The 24,697-nt window shown below is 42.0% G+C and overlaps 1 long non-coding RNA gene across 1 annotated transcript; it reads left to right on the top strand.

Annotated features, from left to right (window-relative positions):
* The first annotated feature begins 17,101 nt into the window (after positions 1–17,101).
* LOC126266817 (uncharacterized) lies at positions 17,102–23,541 on the top strand. The gene is made up of 2 exons (XR_007548929.1): positions 17,102–17,347; positions 23,304–23,541. It is a non-coding gene; the product is annotated as an uncharacterized LOC126266817 (long non-coding RNA).
* The last annotated feature ends 1,156 nt before the right edge of the window (positions 23,542–24,697 follow it).

Genomic DNA, 24,697 nt, shown 5'->3' with positions numbered 1-24,697 from the left:
CAGAAATCAATTCTGTTTTAGTCGATGACTTTCCGACAATTACTACGAACGGTGACCTCTCTGACAGGAAATCACAAATCCAGTCACATAACTGAGACGATATTCCAGAAGAACGCAATTTCACCACAAGTCGCTTGTGTGGTACAGAGTCAAAAGCCTTCTGGAAATCAAGAAATATGGAATCGATCTGAAATCCCTTGTCAATAGCAGTCAACACTTCATGTGAATATAGAGATAGTTGTGTTTCACAAAAACGATGTTTTCTAAACCCATCTTCACTGTGTGTCAATAGACCGTTTTCTTCGAGGTAATTCATAACGTTCAAATACAATATATGTTCAAGAATCCTGCTGCATATCGACGTTAACGACATGGGCCTGTAATTTAGTGGATTACTCCTACTACTTTCTTGAATATTGGTGCGACCTGTGCAACTTTCCAGTCTTTGGGTACGGATCTGCCGTCGAGCGAACGGTTGTACATGATTGTTAAGTATGGAGCTAATGCATCAGCATACTCTTAAAGGAAACTAATTGGTATACAGTCTGGACCAGAAGATTTGCTTTTGTTAAGTGATTTAAGTTGCTTCACTACTCCGAATATATGACACAATTGGCCGAATCTTTTCATCGCAGTGACTTAGACGGTTAAACTTATTATACAGCCAAAGAGCCATAGAACATAAAACGTGACATAAATTTGAACTTGCTGCGTGTATCTATTTGTGAGGAAAACATTTCTCAACGGACAGACGGTTAAACAACATACTAATTACAAATTACCAGTTTTCGGATTTCCTCTTCACTTATAGTGTGAAGCGTTGCTTGTTGCCAGATTTCGTGATGCTAAGTTAATGGGAACCAGTCTATGGGTTTCTATGAGTTAGGTTTAGAGTATATATGTGACCCAAATGGCCGTATCTTTTGATTAAAACGTAAAATGTTTACACCGCCGAGGACCACAAGCGTTAATATGTGAAATAAATTTTAACTTCACACGTCTATGCGTTTCTGACAAAAAGGGTCTGTCCGACAGACAGACAATAAAGCGATCCTTTAAGGATTATGTTTCTATAAACTGGCGCACAGAACCTTAAAAACCAACGTTAGTACAGCATGATATGTTAACAAAACAAATTCTGCAGTACAAACATAAACTACACTCCTGGAAATGGAAAAAAGAACACATTGACACCGGTGTGTCAGACCCACCATACTTGCTCCGGACACTGCGAGAGGGCTGTACAACACACACACGGCACAGCGGACACACCAGGAACCGCGGTGTTGGCCGTCGAATGGCGCTAGCTGCGCAGCATTTGTGCACCGCCGCCGTCAGTGTCAGCCAGTTTGCCGTGGCATACGGAGCTCCATCGCAGTCTTTAACACTGGTAGCATGCCGCGACAGCGTGGACGTGAACCGTATGTGCAGGTGACGGACTTTGAGCGAGGGCGTATAGTGGGCATGCGGGAGGCCGGTTGGACATACCGCCGAATTGCTCAACACGTGGGGCGTGAGGTCTCCACAGTACATCGATGTTGTCGCCAGTGGTCGGCGGAAGGTGCACGTGCCCGTCGACCTGGGACCGGACCGCAGCGACGCACGGATGCACGCCAAGACCGTAGGATCCTACGCAGTGCCGTAGGGGACCGCACCGCCACTTCCCAGCAAATTAGGGACACTGTTGCTCCTGGGGTATCGGCGAGGACCATTCGCAACCGTCTCCATGAAGCTGGGCTACGGTCCCGCACACCGTTAGGCCGTATTCCGCTCACGCCCCAACATCGTGCAGCCCGCATCCAGTGGTGTCGCGACAGGCGTGAATGGAGGGACGAATGGAGACGTGTCGTCTTCAGCGATGACAGTCGCTTCTGTCTTGGTGCCAATTATGGTCGTATGCGTGTTTGGCGCCGGGCAGGTCAGCGCCACAATCAGGACTGCATACGACCGAGGCACACAGGGCCAACACCCAGCATCATGGTGTGGGGAGCGATCTCCTACACTGGCCGTACACCTCTGGTGATCGTCGAGAGGACACTGAATAGTGCACAGTACATCCAAACCGTCATCGAACCCATCGTTCTACCATTCCTAGTCCGGCAAGGGAACTTGCTGTTCCAACAGGACAATGCACGTTCGCATGTATCCCGTGCCACCCAACGTGCTCTAGAAGGTGTAAGTCAACTACCCTGGCCAGCTAGATCTCCGGATCTGTCCCCCATTGAGCATGTTTGGGACTGGATGAAGCGTCGTCTCACGCGGTCTGCACGTCCAGCACGAACGCTGGTCCAACTGAGGCGCCACGTGGAAATGGCAACAGGACTACATCTAGCATCTCTACGATCGTCTCCATGGGAGAATAGCAGCCTGCATTGCTACGAAAGGTGGATATACACTGTACTAGTGCCGACATTGTGCATGCTCTGTTGCCTGTGTCTATGTGCCTGTGGTTCTGTCAGTGTGATCATGTGATGTATCTGACCCCAGGAATGTGTCAATAAAGTTTCCCCTTCCTGGTACAATGAATTCACGGTGTTCTTATTTCAATTTCCAGGAGTGTACGTATCCTGCGTTGTTCTGGTATGACGACAATACAAGGCTGATGTTAGTATACCCGCAAATAAGCTCTCACAACTCAACGATAGATCGGCACTTAAAAAGCATTTACCCCCTTCACAGGACATGAAGAAACACTTGAAAAAACATGAATAGGAGGAGGAGACTAACTGCCATTTCTTTCCAGCCATCAGCCACAATGCAGAAGACGTTTCCGGCCTCTGCCCCAGACGCTGTCCACAGTTTGAATGGTGCATGGGTATCACGCACGTGATATAACACCACTGGTCGGCAAGTAAATACTGTTGCACGAGCATTGTCAGTCTAGTTCTTGTTAGCCATAGTGAATGGTATAAAAAGTCCTTCCACAGTAAAATCATCCAAGACACAAAATTAGCCCCAATTGTAGCGATGTCTCCCCCGTCACAGTGGGAAATGCAGGACGACATTAGATCTCAAAAAGGAAAAGAAGGAAGATACTTGCAAATGTGAGAATGACGTGTGTTGTCGTCACTGGGCAAGCATAATTGAAAGACTAATGTATACTATATACTCATCTTTCACAAAGGCACTTGATACACATCCTGGCCATGGGAGTGCTAAGACTGTTGATGATTTATTGGCAGGGAAAAGAAGTATACATGAATGCAGTCACCAGCTGCAGAAACGAAAGATGAGTATCCGTATATCCGTACGAGGTTCCATCAACCTCAGACAAAGAATACGATACGCACATATCATGCATGCCAAAGTATCACTTCAAAGATAGTTAACCATCAACTTCACAAGGGTGTATGGAGCAGTACAGGCTTATGAAGTGCATAGAGATCGGATATCATTTGTGTCAATGTATACAGATATAAGAATACCGTCCTACAAATATGTCTGTCAGTCCCATTTCTAAATAAATACTAAGTTGTGTGCTCCAACCAACACTCTAGCAGATGCAACCTGTTACAACATTGATGACGTCACCTCACTGTCTAGTGAAGCGCCCAAGAACTGCTGTTGCACTCTATAATTAATCTCTCCCACACGTAAAAAGTCAGTGACCTCAACCTGCCACACAGTTCTGAACGGTTATGGGACATGTATTACATTTGATTTTTGGGAGATGTTTTGGGGTTATGTGAAAACATACGTCCGTATAGTTTGAAAGCAAATAATTATAAACTACAGGTAGACAGTGTGTAGTTTATAACCTTTTCCTCTATACTGCATAACTCTGTTAGTGCACAAAAGGGGTTGGTTGTACATAAAACTAGTATGTGTTTCTGATGTTAGCTGTACTTGCGACGCTGCTTGGAGAAAAAGATTTGAAGGAAGTTTCATATCATCCACATCCTCTGTGGTAACTACTGCTTCCCAGTTCTGAGAAAAGATATCTATGAAATCAATACACGTTACAAGAATCACAAGAATCAACAACACTGATTCAGAAGATGAATGCAGATGTATATGCATTCTGTTTAGGCTATAGGTCAAGGCTTAACATAGACTCGTCACAGGTGAACCTTAGACATCCACTAGATTAGAGGAAAGCTCTATCACTTAATGAGATTTCTTGAAGTGCACAAAAAGAAAACAGAAATAAGTTCCTTACCTTCTTTTCTTCCCTGTAACTGGGACATTGACATAGAAATCCTCTTTCACAGTCCAGCTGCAGATCTCTAGAAGTTGTGCTAAGTCTAGCAACCATTTCCATACATAAAAGGGTAAGATCGGAATGCAAGTATTTTCAGGAAAAAATATAATAAAATAAGTGATAGGAAAATTAGACACATATTGTAACTTTCAAACTTATAGTATAATTTATCAAATTATTTCAAGGAACCAGAGTTTTAAAACATGCTCATTTTTCTCTCTTCTTTCATCAAAACTGTATGGCATACGACAATATTCGTCAAGTACCTATTTTTTATATATGGTACTTTAAATTCTGTATGTGCACAATCTTGCGCAATGCCAACGAATACCTTCTGCAGACTTACTTGATGTGTTGATCAGATACATCAAGTAAGTCTGATCAACACCAAAACAAATGATATCATATAACTTGCAGATGTGTCCAATGTGTTTTTTAAGGGGACATTGTATGTTCTATGCTATCAATATTAAACTACCGATATCTGTGATGAATTATCTTGGAAACTTTTTAAGTCAACAACTTACAATTTTCCATAATAATTGAAAGCACCTTTCTAGATACACTGAACTAGAATTATTAGAAAAATTGTATTGGGGCGCATGTTATCTTTTTTTTCAAACACTCAATTTTTTGCCAGAATTTAGTAAATAAATTAACATAAAAACAAAACATGTCAGGGTATTTTAACTATTCTAGTTCAATATATGTTGATTCTCACAATTGGCATGCTGTGAAAATTTCATGACTCCACCAACAGCACTTTTTTTGAAATCGGGTCTTTTTTGCAAAAAATGTAGTTCAGACATATTGAGGTTTAAAACTGTTTTATTACAAAATCTTATACAGACTTACATTTCTGCGCCTTTTATGCACTAGAATTGCTGTGGCCCATAGTCTGTGTCTTCTTCAGTGTCACAACAGCCCAGTGCTTGCCTCCTCCTTTCCTTTCTTGATTCTTTTGCCATTTGCTGAGCAGCTAACTCTGCTTCTAGTACACGAAGCTCATCTAGTTCCTGCAGTCCTTCAGCGGTGTTTTGTCCAAATCTTACCCGTACCTTCCCCAGAACCTTACGTCTTTCATAGTTCCCACCATTAAAAGTTATTGCAGGATCAGACACTGATGACGTTTGAGTCACAAGGCCAACAACTACATTTTTAAGCAGATGGAACCACACAACATTACTGAAGGACTCATTCACATTCTAGGTCTTGCCATATAAACACTTCTTTAGTAGCTCAGGATTTGCCAGATCTCTGTAAATAGGTTTGATTGCCTCTGTTACTGCCAAAGGAAGAGAAGGTTTACTTGTAAATTCATGCAGAGTGCCAGTAAATTCAGCTTGCCTATATTTACACCAATTGATTGGTGGAGGTGGGCACAAAGCATGACACAGCTATTCATTGGTTGATATTTCATGAAAGAAAGAGCTTCATAGAGCTCTTTTCATCTTGCGTTTCTTGAATTTACATTTATGATTAGTAATTTTATTTACATACAAAAAGCAATAGAATTAGCTTACTAAAAAATAGTTGATAATCTCACTACTTTCAACGGAAACTAGTATCAGAATTAAAGGACTGATTTGTTTATTCGCAATGCCAACTTCTGAGATGTAACAGTAGGCACAAAACAAAGCAATTCACAGCCTTCTAAAATGGTTCAAATGGCTCTGAGCACTATGGGACTTAACATCTGATGTCATCAGTTCCCTAGAACTTAGAACTATTTAAAACAAACTAACCTAAAGACATCACACGCATCCATGCCCGAGACAGGATTCGAACCTGCAACCGTAGCGGTCGCGCGGTTCTAGACTGAAGTGCCTAGAACCGCTCGGCCACACCGGCCGGCACCGCCTTCTAGACCGTGTAGTTCCCAAGATATAACTGCTCAACTGTGGAAGTATATGTGTAGCCGCGTCATTTGACAGTCACATGTCAACAACAAAAAATTATTTAAAGGTCTCGCAATTGTCTGATTTTAATGTATTACGTACCAAAATGTTCAGGAAAGTCCAAAGTGCCGGTACATTACGGAGTAGAAAACAGAAAAAGTCAAATTTCAGCGAATTTCACGTACAATATCCCCTTCTGTACTATGAACTGCATTCTGATTCGATAGTTTAAATGCTTTGCCACCAAAAATGCTTACTATCAAGGCACTAAGATCATTGCTACTGATGGTATCGTTGTGCTTGCTGGAAGAAACAATGATGTTGATTTGGCCCAATGTGAACTCAATGATCAGTTGGTGCTTGATGTACGATAGTATATCGCTTAAGTGATACCATTGTATGTGCAAGAGCTGAACATTTTTGGGATGCACTACATCCTCTATCTCAACTATCACTTCAAATTTAAAGTCTGATGAAATACCAGCATTGTCACATTATGATCCACAAATAAAACATGCATGTGAACAGAAATATGGCACTGACAACTTGGTGAACTGTCAGATCCAAGATGCTGTCTACACGTTACGGTACGCTGGATTGATAGGGAGGGTCATCGAATTGCAAATGACGCCTTAGGGCAACTTTAATATTTCTTCTTTAGTCATGTCTTCCACTACGACTTGCGTCTGTGGAGAGATGTGTGTCTTCTGTCTCCTATATCTAGCAGTTATGTTAAATGTGTTACAACTTCTGATTACACCTTCTGTACAATGCTTTCCTATGGCATCAACTTACCTAACTTCCCTAATACAGCATATGAATGGTAGAGAAATGTTTACATCCATGGTAGGTTGAAGCCCACTGACATCTGGGGCCATGTAGGAAGCATTATCCTGCTGATGATGGCATTGTTTGAAGAATACTGTTAACTCATTTTTATCTTATTCCGTCAAATATTGGGGGAGGCAGTTTTATATCTATCGCCATGTCACTGTCTTATCCTGTCATGTGGATGGGTGGTGCATCAGAAGATATATCACTGCATGTGGCTGCATAAAACTCTCCACTATCATGTCTGAGCCAAAACACCATGTGCTAGCAGGGCCTACGAGAATGGTTACACACACCTGCAATAATAAGCACTGTCACACAAAGCTGTATCTGTCTAAGTTCCTTTCGCCACTCATGATTAAAAAAAAAAAAAAAAAAAAAAAAAACAACGCCGGTCCCTCAACATATATGCTGATGGAGCCTATCAGTTTGACTCTACACTTAAACAGCAGTAAGTACTACCATAAAGAAGCTTATTTCTCTTTGCTCCACCGCCTGCTCCTACCAAAAGTGCTGGCATCTGTCCAAGCATTCAACAAATTTTTATATGATAAATATTTCCTACAGCTTGAAAATACCGCTGCCCACCACCAGGTGTAAAACCTTGGTTGCATTTCACTTCAATCTGTCTGCAGCGACACTTGAGAGATTGACTCCATTTGTGGAGGTGAGTAACACAGTGTTATGTTCAGCCCTGTATCGTAAATACCGTTTGTTGGATGACTCTCCATTAATACATAGAGTAAATGTAGACACCTTGGTTCCTCTATTTGTTGCTAGACGACAGTAGTTCCCCCTTTTTGTTCTTGCTGCGTAGCAGTCATTAAATAAATTTCCCTTCTGAAATGCTATTTGTTGGCTTCCATTCCAATAGTATAAAGAGTAATTTTAAATGCCCTATATCCTCAATATTTCTCCGCGAACAGTATTTTCAATGCAGCCTTTTTTATTGTCTTTTTACAGCGCGAGACAATGAAATCAGGAATCCCTGCTCCTCCAACGCCGGAGTTTCCTGGAGATAAGCAAGTTGATTCTAGTAGCACTTGTAGCTTACATTGATACTAATGTATACGATGGCTTTTAGTAAAGTAACTTCTGTTTTCATATAGTGTGCGAAATAGTAGAGGTAGTTGTTGTGTTAAGCAGCTTGAAGCAGTATGCTGTGAGCAGCAGAGTTGGACGGTCGCGTCTTTGGTCCCCTCTGGGCCACATGCTTTCAAAATGTGTGCCATCAAAATTACTGCCAGTACTGAAGTACGTCTTTAACAACGTTTTCTGCGGCAAAGAAAATAGTAACGGTAGTAGCAGAAATCACAATGGAGAGAAATGTAACATCAAAATTGTTGATCACATAGTAGATTAAGTTAAGGAATTCTGCTACCTTGTAAGTCAAATAACCCATGATGGACGAAGCAAGGAGGACTTCATACACAGACTAACACAAGCAAAAATGTCATTCCACGCCAAGAGAAATCTGTAGGTATCAAACAAAGGCTTAATTTGAGGAAGATGTTTCTGAGGATATACGTTTGCACGTTTGAAACACAGTTATGTATGGTTGTGAAGAGTGGACAATGGGAAAACTAGAACAGAAGAGGATGAAGCTTTTGAGATGTGGTGTTACAGAAGAATGTTGAAAATTAGGTGGACTGATAAGATAAGGGATGAAGAGTTTCTCCGTAGAATCGGCGAGGAAGGAAATGTATGGAAAACATTTACAAGAAGAAGGCAACTGAGGTTGTATGGTGCAAGAGCTATTTATGAGATAAGGGCTGATGACTACAAAAAATAAGGGGAGGGGGGCGATAGTGAAATGCAATTCATCGCGATATTGTGAAGTTTATGGGTCAAACATAATGAACGAAGGAGCAGCCAATGATGCTGTACGTTAAAAAAAGAAGGGAATTAATGTTCATTATGAATAACTCCAGTGCTATGATTCGGCATCTCAGAGCTTCGTGTTCATTTTCCACCGATTAGTCGAACTCCTCAGTACAAAATGGTTACCAGAGATTTGGTCTGTACCAAATGGGTGCCTGAACTCCTTTCTGAGGAACAAAAGGCTCAGCACCGCCTTTTCTTGTTCTTTATTGAAGTTAATGGTTTTCCTGACCAGAATATACCAGGATATGAGATGTGGGTGAGGTGTCTGAACGTATACACAAATCTCAATGTCAATGGAGTCATACTGGGTCATCAGAAAAACGCAGGAAGTGTCGTCAAACACTTTCCAGAATGAAAATCATGGCGCCTCTCTTATGTGGCAGAAGGGGAATTTTGCTAGAGGAGTTCTTGGACAGAAGCACCACAACTGACTGAATGTTACTGTAATAGACTGACAAAATGAAGAAGGGCCGTTCGAAATAAACGTCGTAACACGTTGAGCTCCGTTGTGATTTTCTCGCATGACAACGACCGCTCGTATACTGAGCGACCAACAGCTAGAGTTCAAATAGGAAGTATTGAATCACCCTAGGGACACCACTGTTTTAGTAACTAACGATTATCATCACTTCATGCCCATTAGCAGTAGTGGCTCGAAGTGCTTTAGCTCTGACGAATATTGGAAAACCAACGTCGTAGGTTAGCTATAGTCCCAGGCACCAGAACTCTATCACTGCGGAATTTCAAAGCTCGTCAAATAATACGATAGTTGTCTCAGTGTGCCTGGAAACTATGTGGAGAAATAAACTAGTGTATGTACTTTCACAGCATTGCAAAACGCGTCGCGTAACCTCGATCAAATTTAACAAAAAAGAAATGTAGGTTACTTTACGTATATCCCTTGCGTATTTAATATCTAAACATACGACTTGCAATAGCTATATGTCATAATTATAGCTACAATTATGACATACAAATGACGTAAATACCGGTATAATGTTAGTATCTGGTCAGTACACCATCCTCAGTCACCACTGTCATCAACAGAAATATCTGCACTTGTACCAATTACAATATACACTGAAGAGCCAAAGAAACTGGTACACCTGCCTAAGTTCACGTAGGGCCCCCGCGAGCACGCAGAAGAGCTGCCGTGAAATGGCGTCGACTCGACTAATGTCTGAAGTAGTGCTAGAGGGAACTGGCACCATGAATTCCGAAGGGCTGTCTATAAACCCGTAAGAGTACGACGGGGTGGAGACCCCTTCTAAACAGCAAGTTGCAAGGCATGCTCCATCATGTTCATGTCTGGGGAGTCTGGTGGCCAGCGGAAGTATTTCAACTCAGAAGAGTGTTCGTGGAGTCACTCTGTAGCAGTTCTGGACGTCTGGAATTGCCAGTCCGTCGGAATGTACAATCGACATGAAAGGACACAGATGAACAGACAGGATGCTGTCAGAGACGTATCTAGACTGCCAGGGGTCCCATATCACTCCAACTGCACCAGTCCCGCGCCATTCAGAGCCTCCATCAGCTTGAATAGTTCCCTGCTGACAGCAGGGTCCATGGATTCAAGAGGTTGTCTCCATACCCTTACACATTCATCCTCTCGATTTAATTTTAAACGAGACTCGTCAGACCAGGCAACATGTTTCCAATCATCAACACTCCAATGTCAGTTTTGTGTCGTGTAGACATGAAGGGTGCACGATTGGACCTCCGGCTCCGAAAGCCCATATCGATGATATTTCGCTGAGTGGTTCGCACGAGGACATTTGTTGATGACCCAGCATTGAATCCGCAGCAATTTGCGAAAGGATAGCACTTCTGTCACATTGAAGCTCTCTTCAGTCGTCCTTTCGTTCTGTTGCTCGCGGATATTTTTCCGGCCGCAGCGATGTCTGAGATATGATATTTTACCGGGTTCCTGACATTCACGGTAGACACTTGAAATGATCGTACAGGAAATCCGCCCTTCGTCGCTACCTCGGAGATGCTGTGTCCCTTCGCCCGTGCGCCGACTGTAACACCACGTTCAAACTCACTAAAATCTTGATAACCTATCATTGTGGCAGCAGTAACCGATCTAAGAACTGCGCCAGGCACTTGTTGTCTTACATATGGGTTGCCGACCGCAGCGCCCTTTTCTGCCTATGTATATATCTCTGTAATAGAATATGCATGCCTGTGCCAGTTTCTTTGGCGCTTCAGTGTATATTTTTCGCCGGTAAGTGCTCTACTGACTGAGTTGCCCAAGAACGACTTACGGCTTATACGCACTCCCTTGCATATTGAACATTCCTCCTGGGACATATATATACATGTCCCAGGATGAACTTTCAGTATTCAGGGATGTGACAGGAACGATCATTTGAAGCAAGAACGACCAGTAAACTCAGGAAACATAGGTTCCAAACGCATAACGTCAGAGCCACGAACACTTATTCATTTTTGCAACAAATCTCTTCTGCTGCAATCTTTTTGTTTCGATATTTTGAGAGGTGGTAGCACCAAGGAAAATAGGTCGCGTAAATAAGGGTTTTAAGCAGCATACCTTGAAGGATATGAACACTTGTTCAACTTCGGTACTGTGAAACACATCTGTGCTACTGAACTAGAATTAATAACTCTTAAAGTATGCGTTTTAGAGCCCTTGTTTGCTGCACAATTTTTTTTCTTGTTATGGTCTCATTATCACCTCGCAGAATATGGTAACATAACTTTCAGTAGAAGATATTTTTTTCACACCATCAAGGATGAGGATGTGCTCATACCCCCTAAAGATGAGCTTTAGTACCTATGTTTACTACACCTTTCTCCTTCGTGTGATCATTTCTGTCATATCCCTGAATGTCTATCATACCCAGTGAGACACCCTGTATTATGAGACTTAGAGAGGTAACATAATAACATGTATTTGTGGTATATGTTATAATAAAAATTTTATTATCTTTTTCATTTTAGAGAGCGGGATGTAGACATCGATACTGATTAACTGTTCTCAGCCACCAGTGGGAACACTGTGAAGTTTCTTGGCAGTAAGTAAAAGGCATCTAGTAGCTGAATTTTTTCCATTCTGCAGCGGAGTGTGCGCTGATATGAAACTTATTGCCCGTCGAAAACTGTGTGCCTGACGGAGAATAGAACTAGGAAACTGTTTTTCGCCGGCAAGTGCGCTACTGACTGAGCTACCCAAACACGACTCACGACTTATCCTAACAGCTTTACTTCCGCCAGTACCACGTGTCCTACCATCCCAAATTCGCAGAAGCTCTCATGTGAAACGTGCACTTGCACCAGCACTTTCACCCAAGCGGTAGAACACTTGCTCACGAAATGCAAAGGTCCCGAATTCGTATCTCGGTCCGGCACACAGATCCAATCTGCCAGGAAGTGTGTTTACGTCACATTCTACTACATATACGAAGAAAACTGTAACAGTAAACATGCGTGTGAGTGCCGGCCGATGTGACCGAGTGGTTCTAGGCGCTTCAGTCTGGAAGCGCGTGACCGCTACGGTCACAGGTTCGAATCCTGCCTCGGGCATGGATGTGTGTGATGTCCTTAGGTTAGTTAGCTTTAAGTAGTTCTAAGTTCTGGGGGACTGATGACCTCAGATATTAAGTCCCATAGTGCTCAAAACCATTTGAAGCCATGGGTGTGAGTGTGTGTGCGCATGTGGTGGTGGTGGTGGTGGTTAGTGTTTAACGTCCCGTCGACAACGAGGTCATTAGAGACGGAACACAAGCTCGGGTTAGGGAAGGATTGGGAAGGAAATCGGCCGTGCCCTTTTAGAGGAACCATCCCGGCATTTGCCTGAAACGATTTAGGGAAATCACGGAAAACCTAAATCAGGATGGCCGGAGACGGGATTGAACCATCGTCCTCCCGAATGCGAGTCCAGTGTGCTAACCACTGCGCCACCTCGCTCGGTGTGTGTATGTGTGTGTGTCTGTGTGTGCGTGAGTGTGTGTGTCCGCACTCGCTCGCGAATGGTATATGATCAATAGGAATTTTTTTGTACTAAATTACAAGACCTAGATGTGATATGATGCTCAATGGAGATAATAATGATGATCCCACGTGGTGATGTGCATAGCTGTCAGTAATGTTAATGACACTGACCTAGAATTAATTTCACAACACTACTGATAGAAAATGCCAACGGCCTTGACGCAGTGGTAACACCGGTTCCCGTTAGATCACCGAAATTAAGCGCTGTCGGGCTAGGCTAGCACTTGGAAGGGTGACCATCCGGTCTGCCGAGCGGTGTTGGCAAGCGGGGTACACTCAGCCCTTGTGAGGCAACCTGAGGAGCTACTTGATTGAGAAGTAGCGGCTCCGGTCTCTGAAACTGACACACGGCCGGGAGAGCGGTGTGCTGACCACGTGCCTCTCCATATCCACATTCAGTAACGCCTGTGGTCTGAGGATGACAGGGTGGCCAGTCGGTACCTTTGGGCCTTCATGGCCTGTTCGGGAGGAGTTATTGATAAAAAATGGTGCTCCAAAGACCTTTTTTACTTATGATGTTTTTTAATATCTGAAAGAGGTTTTAGCACTTTCATCATCTAATGGCCATGTCTCACCGAACATAGCGTCCTGTCATCAACGAGATTAAGCTCAGGGAAGAAAATCGACATTGCGGTTTACAGAGGCCACGAAAATCCTATATCTGAATGACTCGACAGGCACCTGATCCTTAATCTTGACGAACAGCCTGCACAGTAGCTCAGCGTTTCCGATCAGAGGGTTAGCTGCCCTCTGTAATAAAAGAACTGAGTTAATTGATCAACAACGAACTTAAACGGGTGCTTTACGACGTCCGCCCCGAGCAGATGAACGAACGAAAGCGACCAAAATGAGATTTTTTTTTAAATGTGATTCCCAGTGATCGCTTGAGACCTTGATGTTAGAGTCTCTTAAAATGCTGAATGTATCGATATCATTAATGGTTCTACTTTAATTGGTATCAAAGAAGAATTCGGGCTTCAGGGACACTACGTTCTGACCATGATGTTATTGAGAGAGTAATGTATTACTGAGAAAACTGCAGCACAAAGCGTTTTTAATGATTACATTTTGTGGAACTGAGCATTTTGTCACAGTTCGTAAAGTCATATCATAAATTGAGGCGACAACAGTCATAGAATAGCGATAAACACTTGTACGGATGGTGGAGGTATCGCATACACAAGGTACAAAAGGTTGGTGCATTTGTAGAGCTGTCATTTGTACTCAGGTGATTCATGTGAATACGTGCCCCACATGATGATAGCCCCAAGATAGGAATTAAGAGACTTCGAACACAGAATGATAGTAGGAGCTGGACGCATCGTTAGGGAATGCAGTATTTCCAGATCCACAGATAGATCTGGAAGATGAAGAAGCTTGCACAGGATAGAGTAGCATGGAGAGCTGCATCAAACCAGTCTCAGGACTGAAGACCACAACAACAACAACAAACAACAGTGTCAAGAGCGTGCCTAGAATACGAACTCGAGGCATTACCACTCACCGCGGACAACGCAGTGGCCGACGGCCTTCGCTTAACGACAGAAAGTAGCGGCGTTTGCGTAGAGTTGTCAGTGTCAACAGACAAGCAACACTGCGTGAAATAACCGCAGAAATCTATGTGAGACGTGCGACGAAAGTATCCGTTAAGACAGTGCTGTGAAATGTGGCGTTAATGACATTTGGTAGCAGACGACCTACGTGAGTGCCTTTGCTACCAGCACGACATCGTATGCACCGCCTCTCCTGGGCTCGTGACCATATCGGTTGGACCTTGTGTTGGACAGTGTGTAATAAATGTTTCGTGTATATACCGTGTATAATGAAGCCAAGGTTACGAATGGAAAGCGTGTAGCAAGGAAAGTTGATTATAACCACTTTCCGGCAGATTTGTCCGCCAATACTTAACATACCAACGACAGAGTTGAAGATGGAGCGAAAATATAGAAATTAAGAAGGTGTTGAGCTTGGGCATACGTTTTGGAGAAATATGACTTGGTAATCATGCTATGCAACGAATCATTAGGTTGTAGCTAAAAACTGGTAAATTAAAACTGTCCTTATTTCTTTCAGTAGAAGTGCTTGTAAGTAATGAGAAAATAGTCTTAAGCTTGTATGTAGACGCATAAACATGACAGAATTGGTAATGTGAGTCTACGTCTCCAATAATATCTATACAAAATACAGACAAAAAAATGGTTCAAATGGCTCTGAGCACTATGGGACTCAACTGCTGTGGTCATTAGTCCCCTAGAACTTAGAGCTACTTAAACCTAACTAACCTAAGGACATCACACACATCCATGCCCGAGGCAGGATTCGAACCTGCGACCGTAGCAGTCGCACGGTTCTGAACTTAATAGACACTGACGGTGGTCTGCTGATTATTGTGTTATTCTATCCACTATCTCAGCAACACACGTTAAGTATCTCTAAGATTACAGTCTGTGAATTACCCCAAAGAAAACGGTCTATTGACACACAGTCAGCATGTGTTTAGAAAACATCGTTCCTGTGAAACACAATTAGCTTTTAATTCACATGAATTGTTGACTGCTACTGGAAAGGTATTTCAGATCGATTCCCTACATCTGTATTTCCGGAAGGCTTTTGACACTATAACACACAAGCGGCTCGTACTGAAATTGCGTGCTTATCGAATACCGTCTCAGTTATGTGACTGGATTTGTGATTTCCTGTCAAAGAGGTCACAGTACAAAGTGATTGATGGAGGGTCACCGAGTACAACAGAACTGATTTCTGGCGTTCCCCAAGGTAGTGTTATAGGCCATTTGCTGTTCCATATCTATATAAACGATCTGAGAGACGATTTGAGCAGCCGTCTTCGGTTGTTTGCAGATTACGCTGTTGTTTATCGACTAATAAAGTAATCAGAAGATCAAAACAAACTGCAAAACGATTTAGAAAAAATGTCTGAATAGCGCGAACAGTGGCAGTTGACCTAAAGTAATGAAAAGTGTGAGATCGCCCACATGAGTGCTAAAAGGAACTTGTTAAACTTCGATTACACGATAAATCAGTCTAATCTAAAAGCCGTCAATTCAATTAAATACCAAGGAATTACAAGTACGAAGAACTTAAATTGGAAGGAACACATAGAAAATGTTGTGGGGATGGCAAACCAAAGACTGCGTTTTACTGCCAGTACACTTAGAAAATGTAACAGACCTATTAAGGAGACTGTCTACACTACGCTTTTTCGTCCTCTTTCAGAATACTGCGTTTTGTGGGATCCTTACCATGTAGGACTGATGGAGTTCATCGAAAATGTTCAAAGAAGGGCAGCACATTTTGTATTATCGCGAAATATGGAAGAGAGTGTCACTGAAATGATACAGGATTTGGACTGGACGTCATTAAAACAATGGCGTTTTTCGTTGCGACGGAATCTTCTCACGAAATTCCAATCATCAATTGTCCCCTCCGAATGCGAAAATATTTTGTTGACACCGGCCTTCATAGGGAGGAAGATCACCACTATATAATAAGGGAAATCATAGTTCGTACGAAAAGATATAGGTGTTCATTCTTTCCGCATGCTATTCCAGATTGGAATAATTGAGAATTGTGAAGGTGGTTCGATGAACCCTCTGCCAGGCACTTAAATGTGATATGCAGAGTATCCATGTAGATGTAGCTGTAGATGTGAACAATTCAGAGTTCTCAAGTACTTTCTATTTGTACCTTATGAATTTGATTTAACTCAAATCATATCAAGGCTAGCAAGACGATTACCCCCATAAAAAGTGGACGTTAATAGAAAACTTGACATACTTTCAAATTATTAAGCAATTTTCAAAGCGCTTACAGCAATATGCATATTACCGATTCACATTTCTGCTTCCAGCGAGCTGAAATTCTTGTTCTTGGCCTTCAGAAATGGTGGTATTATCGGTTCTGTGACTTTATATCTACAGAAAACCGACTTACATAATTTACAAGTTCTCTGCTATTAAATCTCTTTCGACTGTTAACAGTGAATTTTTGATGGCTGGTAATACGTTTCCCAAAAGATGCTCTATGTAGAGAAAAAGACCTACGTATTCCACATTTCTAATACAGGATCCGGTGTCTCCAACTGCAGCAAAATGCTCGTCTTGGACAAAGTGAGTAAAACAAAGGTTGGGCACTTCTCCCACCACATCACCTAGCGTGCGGAAAACGCCGCAACGAAACAGGTTCGTTACGCACCCTTCTTTTTGTGTCCACGGCTTATACGGTAACGCAAAAATTTGCGCCACAGCTCCTGGGGTTTACCCCAACTTAAGTGATGCGTCTCGCCTCGGGTCTCCACATGTTTTGAACTTATACTTCAAGTATAAAAGGAAAAAGAAACACGCCCGTCATGCGTTGAAGCGTTTCTGCGGTTGCTGAAGTTTTTGCTTGAAGGTCAACCTCTATATCACGTTCCGGTGTATATATACGGCGAAAGGTTGGACTGGAAACAGAGAACAGGCATCAGCGACGCAGGATCTGACCCAACATGTTTAAGTTACTGGTAAGCGGCATTGCCTCAACCTCATTGCTTGAGGATTTTTGTTTATTGTATTACATACTTTCTAAATGTCTTACGCGGACTTGGTGCTAATTCATAACTGAAATATCCCAAGTGTTAAACGACATTTTCGAAACAGGAAAACTGGAACCATTAAGCGAGTGAAACGGACAGCACAACACGTCAAATAAGATGTCAACGCAGTTCCCAAATTTCCCGTACATCATCGTTTTGCTTTAATTTTCAGTTAGCGTAACGATTTCGACTTCAGTTTCAGTCGTTTCGGACTTTATCGGTTCGGTTCAACCAATACTTCTGAAGCCTGTGTAGAGTGTTTTCCTAACGACGAAAAGTTCTTTGAGTTCAGTGTATTCTTTAGCAAGAAATTAGTGTTCTTAGTAAGTTAGTGTATTATATAATCCCGCTTCTGACACGTTTTATTTTATATCAGTAGAGTTCGTGGGAGAAATGAAACTTTTGCGTTCTGCAATTTCTCTGTTGTTGGTCTCAGAATGTTAGGTGACAGGTTTTCTCTAGAAGACTCTACAGTGTCAATGGACGTGGAGAGATCTGGAATTTCAATCACTGCACTTCTCGTAACAAAGAACTGGATCTTTACTTGTATAAACTTATTTGATTCTTTCGTCGCTGCTTCATATAACATGAATATAAATGAAGAGATTACCCACAATTTATTATTTTTCGTTTATAATTTTTCGTAATCATATAAGAATATGGTCGGGTTACATGGACGACGTTTTATAAGCGACAGTTAATCATTCTTTTCATAGAAGAAGTGAAATTTTTTGCGGGTGTTATGCTCATTTGTCTCCGTGTACGTGTTGTTATTAGCCAAGATTCTTCGTTGTCTTAAGCATTATGAATCGTTGTCGATACAAAATGTAACACATGTTTCAAGAGCTCTGTAGGAAACCAAGTTTATCAACGAGCAAGAAATGTACTATAGATTCAGTTTAGAACAAATGAACTTCATTATGGCGCTTTTTCTTTATTCAGCGATAGGTTCGGTTAGTAGGTAAAGCATTGTATGTGTAATACGGTTCATTCTAATGTATGCTGAGAAGTGATGCATCCGAATGTTATATGTAAAAACTCTTAAAGATTTTTAAATAAAACCAGCTTTATTAACGTTCTTCATTCTTGATATTTATTTCTCCTTGGCAATGAACACATTTCAGAGAGACCATCTTGTTAATACAAAATTGTTGAAGCTTTCCTGCTCACTTGTTGACAAACTGTCTATTGGCTTCTGTCTTGGATTCTTTGGGCGACGTTCATCTGATGATTTTTCTGACGTTTCGCCATCACGAGTGGCTGTCATCGTCGAAGTTTCACCCTCCACAGCTGATGGTGAACTGGAGCCGAGCTCGCGGCTGCAGTCTATGTGTACCTGGCGCGCCAACGTCCGAGGGCTTCTCCGCGGTCTTTTCCGGTACGGTTCTCCTCTTGCTACCTGCGACGGTCGTTCGCTATAGTACGGGCAGCCAAGATCCGTTTACCTTGAGTCTTTCTTCTTTCTTGTTGAAGCTATTCCCGTGTTTTTTGTATTTCTACAGCTTCTCTGTACAAGCGGATGTGATAGTGCTTCTCTACAGCCAGAACTTCTGTGTCGGCGAATTTTACTACGTGGTCGGTCTCACTCAGTGCGTGCTCTGCCACGGCCCGTTCCTCCACCTGCCTCAACCTGCAATGTCGCTTGTGTTCTGTGATCCTTGTGTTGATACATAGTTCAGTCATTCCGACAAAAGCTTTTCCACATGTGAATGGTATGCAGTACATTCCCGACATTGGAAATGGGTCCCTTTTCTCCCTTGCCGATCTGAGACACTCTTTGATCTCATTTTTCGGTTTGAAAATCGTCTTTACGCGGTGTTTGCGCAATGTACGGCTGATTCTGTCCGTCACTCTGGGAATGAATGGCACAAAGGCCGTATCCGAGATTTCTTTTTCTGATCTGTCACTTCGCCGAGTGTTTGGCTCTGTTACACTTCTAATATAGCTTGTGGAGTAACCATTGTTCCTCAGAACACTTCCCAGATGTTGCGTTTCGTGTCTGCGGTTAATACTGTCACTGCAGAACTACGATTTTGCTGGTGGTGAACTGGAGCCGGTTTATCACTATAAAAGTGAAGTCCTCGAATGTTCCTTAAACTTTGCAAACATAGGGCCAATTCGGGACACTTTGTCCAAGGCGTTGGATAGCTGCAGGTGTCGCAAAGTTCATGTGTGGTCTGGTGTTGTTATGCTGAAGAAGTAGGTGCTCAATCTGTAGACGAAGTCTTCGAACTCGAAACACGATTACAGCACGCTATTTCTCACATGCCACCATGTTACATGCTACTATTCGGAGCCCTCTAACGGCAGAGGGCTGCACATACGTATACATGAATAATAAAGATGTGGAGCGCTAATAACGCTAAACGAGACGTCTGGTTAGAGCGTAACTAAGGCGGGAATGCTTATCCATCCCACCAGTGCACGGGAGAGTAGAATAACCGCATGAAGACAGCATGGAGTCGAATCGAGACAGCAACGTAATGTTACTGTTCTCACAGGTCGTCCGAGCTGTGAGCACAGTGAGTTGCCCTTCATATACTATTTTCTCCTAACTGAACATTCCACTGTCAGAGCAAGATCATCGGTTGACACTCACTTCCTTCCCTAACCACCTGCATCATGTACTTCGTACAATAACATTTTGCTGTCAGTCACAATAGTTAAGCTATGTGGGGTGCAATTCAATAAGGCGGACCCCCTCAGCATGAAGAAATCGAATGATAGCACGCACTTCTCGGCAGGAGACTATACTGATCTAGGCATCTTGAGACGTTCACTGCGTGCTCAGAACTGAAAAATGCGTTGTGACGCGGTAGATGGGCATAGAACAGACTCTGTACAACACTTCTGCGCCAAGCTTCATCGGATTTTCGCCGTGGTTTTAATTTCGCGACCAATCAGATCTAGTAAAAGAAAACAAAGCCCTCGTAATTACTACCATCCAACGGCAATAGTTTCCCCAACACAACAGCACTATCAACGAAATAATATTTACATTCTTAACCACTTAACCATCCAAAGTGATAAATTGTTTATGTATGTTGAATACCTTAGAGGTCGTATTACGCTACCTGTCTGCACTACCTGAAGCCACTTTCTTTTCTGATGAACATTCAACATCCAATATCGTTTACTAGCTTCTGTTAGTAAAATTTTCATCGAGATAATCAGACTCCATAGATCATATCCTGTTCATTAGCCGGTGATGTGGCACAAGGTCCGTTTGCAAGTTACCGTGTATGAATACGGCAAGCAATGTTTCGCAAGACTGGTTTTGACGCGAAAACGTCTCTACGCAGGATTCAGTGATCGTCGGACGAACTTCCTAGTGGGATAAAATAACCTCAGATTTAAATCGTCCATGAGACTAATAATGCGTAGCAATGGTTGCGCTCAGAACACGTGTTCGTCGCGCACTACTTGTTTTGTCTGTGACGTCATCGAACCAGTCTAAGTGTATGCATGTGATTGCTACCAATGAGCTTCCTGTGAAGTCATTAGTTTATATCGAGCGGAAACGCGGTTTAACAATGACACTAAATTGTGTATTACTTTGAAGACGTTGCGGAGGGCTACTAGGATTCGAAGTGAGACAAGCGTTCCATGGAATATGAGTGGTCGCGAAATGCAAATCTTAGTGAAATCAAAATTTTTTGAATTGCGACAGTTAGTTATAACTTCCAGTTACTTTTCCACATAGTCGCCGCTGATGCTGAAACATTTGTCGTAGCATTGCATCAAATGTGAATCTGTTAAAGGGACATTTTATGTCCTACGCCACCAATGTTAAATTATCGCGTTTTGTGACCCATTATCTTGGAAACTTTTTAAGACACCAACTTACAATTTTCCATAATTATTGGATGTGCCTTTCTAGATACACTGAACTAGAATTATTATTAAAATTATATTGTGGGGCATATTTTTTTCACTCAATTTTTTGACAAAATGACAGAACTTTGTAAGTAAATGAACATAAAACAACTCAAGACATTTTAAGTATTCTAGTTTCATATGTGTTGAATCTCACACTTGGCATCCTATGAAAATTTCATGATTCTACCTTCAGTCCTCTTTCAGAAAACGGGTCATTTATTGCAAAAAATGTAGTTGAGAGTTATTGAGGTTTAAAACTTTTTTATTACAAAATCTTATAGAGACTTACATTTCTGTGTCTTTTATGCACTACAATTGCCCTGACCCATAGTCTGTGTCTTCTTCAGTGTCACAACAGCCCAGTGCTCCCCTCCTCCTTTTCTTTCTTGCTTCTTTTGTCATTTGCTGAGCTTTTAACTCTGCTTCACATACACGAAGCTCATCCAGTCCCTGCAGTCCTTTCGCTGTGTTTAGTCTAAATCTTACCCCTAACTTCTCCAGAACCTTAGGTCTTTCATAGTTCCCACCATTAAAAGTTATTGCGGCATCAGAAGCTGCTAACGTTAGAGTCACAAAGCCAACGACTACATTTTTAGGCACAAGGCACCACACAACATTACTGAAGGACTCATTCACATTCTGTGTCTTCCCATGTAAATACCTCTTTAGTAGCTCAGGATTTGCCAATTATGTGTAAATTCATGCATGGTGACAAAAAATTCAGCTTGCCTATATTTACACCAAGTGTTTGGTGGAGGTGGACACAAAGCATGACATGGCTTTTTATCGGTTGATATTCGATGAACGAACGTGCTCCATACAGCTCTTTCCATCGTCTCTAAATTGTCACAGTTATCTCTAATGGTCTTCCCATAATATCCCTATAATTCATCAATTACTTTGTCCGTTAGTTTTCCAGCACATTTTATTGTCTTGCCATCAGAAGGACCACCACAAATACAGCAAGAGACAGTTTCAGAAAGAACTTGTGCAAGGATTTGCAGATCAATAATGACGGTGTGCATAATATCATTACTTTTACCACCGTTTCTAAAGTTACTTTCCTTTTCGATGCACTAGGGGGCGTGATCACTTCAGTAACTTTATCGTGGTTTCCTTCAGTGCTAGCACACGTGTTTTCATGTACTTCAGAAGAAAATGCAGGTCTCACGTATCTGTTACCCGCAAATTTGCGTTAATTGAAGTTACTTTTACGCTTAGTCATTTTATTTGTAGTGTAAAAGGCAATAGAAGTTACCTTACTACAGAACTAACCGACAATCACACTACTTTAAACGAAGACTATCATCAGAAACAAAGGACTGATGTGTTTATTTGTAATAATAGCTTCTGGGACGTAGCAGTAGGCACAAAACAAAGCAATTCACAGCCTTCTAGATTGTGTAGTTCCCGAGGTATGACTGAGGAACTGTGGTAGTATACGTGTAGGCGCGAAATTTGACAGTCACACATCAACCTTCCAAATATTATTTGAAGGTCTCAAAATTATCTTATTTTAATGTGTTGTATATCAAAATGTTCAGGAAAGTCCAAAGTACATTATGGAGTAGGAAACTGAAAATGTCAAATTTCAACGAAGTTCACATACAGTGTCCCCTTAACAGAGTCTAAATTAAAATAGCTTATTAAAAACTTGTGTTATTGTTGTTGTTGTATGTCTACACAAGCCTATACGCAAAGCAGAGGAACACGTTTCCTATGTGACACCTATCAACTCGTTTTAGGCCTTCATAGCATTGGCTACAAAACGTAATGGTACTACAACATTCACTTGGGGCGTACCTGAAGTTGATTTTACATCTGAAGATTTCTGTGTGTTAAATAAATAACACTTTTTTCATGTGGAACAACTGTCTGAGGGTGCTGTGTTGTACGAGAATGAGGATACAGTGTAGCTGTAGGACCAAAGTTGAGGTTGCGTATAGGGACATTCTTTGTGAGGCCACGACTTGCGTGCTTTCTAAGACAGCGGTTTGTGTTGCAGCTTGTGATGTTGCTACTGGCTGCCGTGGTGACCGTCGCCGTCGCCCAGTTTGGAAGGGGCGGCTATGGTGGCGGAAGAGGCGGCTTTGGCAGAGGCGGCTATGGAGGTGGAAGAGGCGGCTTTGGAGGTGGTGGAAGAGGTGGCAGAGGCGGCTACTACAGGGGATAACAGGCCGCTCAAACTCTTTTCCTGTACACAGCGTCTGTTCTCCTTCATTAAACGTCTTCTTCATCCTCTACGACTGTGTAATATGTGAAGCACCAAATATTACCAGGTCCTGCTATCCTGTCTAACACATCAGAACCCATATGGGTCCATCGACAGTGATATTTCCCGAATCATGAATGGATTTCTTTGTGTTTGCTTGTTTACAGCCTTGTGATACTCTATTTTGGTTTGTATTGGTTATCCAGCGACGTTTCATAGACACCACTGACTACTTTTAGTTGATGGAACATTTAGAGAAAAAAATTCAGTACTCTACATGATCCTAAAATAACTGTCCGCAACATCATACTTTCCTTTACTGGTAGCGCACATATCAGAGCTATTATAGTACCTATTATTATTTCCATGCCAGGACGATATCTATTTCACATTAACAGAGAGTTTTGGAAGAAATTTCCCAGAATATCTGGTGCTATCGTGTCAAGATACTAGCCAGTTGCACAAGGGAAAAAAACCTTTTTCACTTCACTAAAGACAATATACTGTATGGGAAATAAAAATACTTTCTACCACAAAGTTCACAGTGAGTTGATGAATATAGCTGCAAATTTAATGACAAGTTGATTTATCTCTACTGCTCAGTTATTGTCTCCATTCACTCCGTCGCTTAGTCTACAAACTGAATTGTATAGCTGTCATCCGTGAAGAACTCAACTGTAGAAGGACGTCATATTCCAAATTTTCTGGTACATATCGTTACTAGCCGTCAGACTGCATCCCAATACTTCTAGAGCCAATGAGATACACTAATTAGGTAAAGCAACGTTCAGAACTGTAACAGCTTCTATGTGTCAACATTACGCATTTACACTTTACCAAAGATCCTCCAAACAAGTAATTCTTGTTATGGCTTATGATTATTACTTACACTTATACATATTTCAGTACTCGTTTATCACGGTGTAAAAGTTATGACAAAACGATGATTGTAGCTATGGAACGGATAGCGTTTAACATGTTTCTGTAAATACACGCTGATTGAACGCATAAATGCGGCACACTGGTAATGCTGTTAAGACAAAAACCGTTTATTTACATATATTTCACCTACATTCCCCGAATAACTTGAATGGAGTTACGCTACCGTTAAGTCTCTCACAAGAACAAGCAAAAGACAAGTGGAGACGAAACAACAATACAGAGTGTAGCAACACTACATCCACAAA

The sequence above is a fragment of the Schistocerca gregaria genome, chromosome 4 (assembly GCF_023897955.1).
Source record: "Schistocerca gregaria isolate iqSchGreg1 chromosome 4, iqSchGreg1.2, whole genome shotgun sequence".
Taxonomy (NCBI): Eukaryota; Metazoa; Arthropoda; class Insecta; order Orthoptera; family Acrididae; genus Schistocerca; species Schistocerca gregaria.
This window is presented reverse-complemented; position numbering and strand designations above follow the sequence as displayed.